This window comes from Benincasa hispida, chromosome 11, assembly GCF_009727055.1.
Source record: "Benincasa hispida cultivar B227 chromosome 11, ASM972705v1, whole genome shotgun sequence".
Lineage (NCBI taxonomy): Eukaryota > Viridiplantae > Streptophyta > Magnoliopsida > Cucurbitales > Cucurbitaceae > Benincasa > Benincasa hispida.
This window is the reverse complement of record NC_052359.1, coordinates 48,934,748-48,938,957: the sequence shown is the minus strand read 5'-3', so window position 1 is coordinate 48,938,957 and position 4,210 is coordinate 48,934,748.

The window sequence follows — 4,210 nt, the reverse complement described above, 5'->3', positions numbered from 1 at the left end:
TTCTAACCAGTCATCGTACATCACTCCGGTGACCAGCTCACCGTGTTACTATTAACTCCAATAACACTTCTATGTCTTGTAGAGTGATAGTGCACTCTCCAACAGACATATGGAATGTATGCGTCTCGGGCCTCCATCTCTCGACCAAGGTTGTGATCAGATGCCAGTCCAACTGAATAAATCATAATCTAGCAATCCCATAGAATCCAGATGTGTGTAGTAGCGATAATATTCGAGGGTGGAGCGGGATAGTATGCTGGAGAACTACCTCTCGACACTTGCAAGATATTTCTCCAGTAGTACAATCTTGCCATACAACAGATGATCGATGAATGGACTGATCGTATAAAACATGGGGATCAACAGGTCTTGGGTTTAAAGCCATGATCTGAAAAAAAAAATATTTATTTCTCAATTAAAAAAACATTTGTTTCTCAATTAGAAGAATAATGTACAACTTAATTAAAAGAATAATGTACAAGTTAATTACAAGAATAATGTACAACTTTATAATAAAAAAATTGAATATACAATAAATTTATTTACTTTTCATAGAAATATATATATATATATATATATATATATATATATATACACATGACCAATGAGAAAAAAAGCTAATAATCATTAATGAAAAAATAATAACAATAACAGAATTTTGAATTATAAGAGAGAGCAAGATTCTGAGCGAGATTGTAAGAGAGAGCCAGATTGAGAGAGCGAGATTGTGAGAGAGAGCGAGATTGTAAGAGAGAGCGAGATCGAGAGTGAGATTGTAGGAGAGGGCGAGATTGTGAGAGAGAGCGAGATTGTAAGAGAGAGCGAGATTGAGAGCGAGATTGTAGGAGAGAGCGAGATTGTGAGAGAAAGCGAGATTGAGAGCGAGATTGTAGGAGAGAGCGAGATTGAGAGAGCGAGATTGTGAGCGAGAGCGAGATAGTCTTCACTTTATTTACAAACTGTCTTCCTAGTGATGCTCACGATATTCACCCCACATTTCTAGCTAGATTTTCTTCTAGATCGAGATCCCCATCATAAAATTAGCAAGATTTTCTTCTAAAGCGAGATCCTCATCACAAAATTAGCTTCACCCACTTATCGTCCTCGTCGAGGGTTGAAGTTTCGACTTATGTATGTCAAAACTTCACAAAATTAGTGAGATTTCCTTTTCCTTGTCGATGGTTGAAGTTTCGACTTATGTATGTCGAAACTTCAACTCTCGACAACCCTTAAGACCTCTACATTAGTCGAATCCTCAACCCTCGACTTCTAGCCTCAAACTCCCAAAACAACAATATTTCTCTAATAAGTTTCAAAACAACAATATTTCTCAAGTTTTGAAAACAACAATATTAATATTAAAGGACCGTTAAAACACATCAAAAATATTAAAAATGTAACAAATATATATATGTATGTGAAAATGAATTAAAATACATATGAAAGAGCAGTTTCCATATAAAACAAAATTAGATAACCAACCAAAATATAATAAGAACAGTGTGAACGGATGGGATTTGAAAGTTGCGAAAGTGTAAGGCTTCTACACGTGATGTGGAAAAATCAACCAAGATGGCTAAGAGCTTTCGTCTTGGATAATTATAAATAATAAGAATAATTGTGGGGGTCCGGTTGGAATTGTTTTTGGAGGATTGAAAACAATGTTAGGAGGGTTTCTTTATGTTTCTATTCTAGTATCTTTTCTTAACTTTTTTTTTTTATTGTCTTTCAGATAAATAGCAATTTATATTACAAAATTTTCGAGTTATATCAATTTAAATTTTAAATTAATAATTATCTCAATTTAAATATTAAAATTATATCAATTTAAACCACAAACTAATAGTTGTATCCATTTAAAAACTTTCATTGGTATATCAATTGACTCTTTAATAAATGTATCAATTTACACATTCCTTCAAATTTAGTCAAAAAAATATCACGGAGAGCATTTAATTTTTGCAATTAAACTTATATGAAAATTCAATGTTTAAACTGATACAACTATTAATTTATGGTTTAAATTGATACCATCTTTAAAGTTTTGGGGTAAATAAATATTTACTTTTTTTTTTGGTGATTCATTTTGTATGGACTTTTTTGTTGTTTAATATGTAGTTTTTATTCATTTATAGTTTGACACTATTTTTGTTATGTTTCATTTTTTTATATGATTTGAATTTTGTACCTTTATATTTCATATACCCATCGAATACTGTATCAATTATCATATAACTCATTTGCGAGATGAAAATATATGTTAGGGAGATGAATGATAAACCTAATATTATGTATATTATTGATATAGTACATATTACGTATATCTCTGATATTAATATATCAATACCAATATGTGTATATCAATTACAAATAGCTTCAAAACTGTCTTTGAACTGCTCGAATCGCTCCAAACCGAACCCAAGCATTTTGAAGCGGACTGGAGAAGTCTGAACCGGACCAGCCAAAAACTCTTTGAGGCTGAACTGATTGGACCTTGAGAAAACTGGTCGAACCAACTGCTCTCGGTCCAACCTCAAAATCTCGCTAAGGCTAATCTTGTAACACTGAAGGCTATCGTCTAACACCATCGCCTTGCATTAAGCTGAGGTACACGATCGCTTAGTGTCTTCTGTCTATCGCATAGTGCAATCGTTTAGCTCTCGAGTAGAACTACACGATCACTTAACATCATCACATAGCGCTTCATGTCATCGTTTAGTGTCTGCCACAGCTACACGATCGCTTAGTTCCATCGCATAGGACGTCATTGCGTCATTTCGCTCGTGCCGCAGCTACACGATCATGTAGTGCCATCATATAGCACTCTCAACGCATCGTTTAGTTCCCACGCAAAGCTACACAATCGTGTAGTGCTATCGTATAGCATTTCAACGCATCGTTTAGCTCCCGCGGGTACACGATCATCTAGCGTCCAATATCACAATGACTAATGCCCATAGCTATACAATCGTCTAGCTTTTCTTCACATCGTGTAACGCCTGGAACTAGACGATCGTTTAGCAACTGAACCTCAACGACGATTTTGAGCAGAAGCTAAAAAACTAGAACAACAGCTCGACCTTCTTCACCTATTTCTTCAATTATATCTTAATTTCAACTCTAATGACTCCAAATAAATTTCAGACTCTTGACAACACATATAAGCTCATGAAACAAGAGCCAATTACAAATTTAATTGAGAGATTAAAGAGAAATAAAATGTCAAATCTCAGAAAACCGTATCAGTACATCAGTTTCATATATCTCATGAAAAACACCTGTCACACCAAAATTAAACCGAATTGAATGTTTATATGATTCTCTAATACCAATTTTAAGAGTGTATTAACATGTAGCGAAAGTAACAAGGATCAATAAGCATTCAAATTTACTAACTTTGGCAGGAACTAAAGCATGCTCATCCAAAATAAGAGGGTTTGTAGTCATACCTTTGTAGATCTCTTCAAGATCTCGATCAGCAGCAGTTGTCTTCTCCAAAGAACACCGTAAACCACCTCAAAATCTTCCCTACTATCCTCTTGGAGCTTTAGAACGAGTTTTGGGACTCAAGAATAGCTTGAAGTAACAGAAAACCAGAGGGAAGCTCAATGCACCACCACACTCGAAGAACTCTTCTTCAACCCGACATTTTCTCTAAAATTTCTAATGGAATGCATGCCTCAAATTCACTCAAATCTTCTTCATTTATTGTAGGTGAACATGCAAAGAAGAATGTTGCATGACTTGTAGCTCATGCTTGGAGTAAATGAAGATGAGGAAATGGGGTTTATGTGAGCATGAAAAAGATGGGTAATGGAAAAACTTAATGTTCCATTTTGTGCATGAATTTCAACTTTCCAATTTTTCTATTATCAAAACCGATTTCAAAATTCAATTTTGATTTTAAAACTGAAAATATTATTAATTTTCTAATAAAATTAATAAATAATTATTTAAATAATCATTAAAATAATTCTAATTAATTTAATATCAAATATTAAATTAATTTTTGCACAAATCCATCTTTATATATTTAAATCATATTTAAATATATATTCTCTTTATTTCGTTTAATTCTAATTTGAACTTTTCAAATTAACTTCTCAACTACTCTAAAGCTTATCCATTTACGAGCTAGTAGGGGGACCTTGCGAACGTAAAGATCATGGGCTCCAACGATCCGAGATTAATCGACTAAACTCATTAGGCC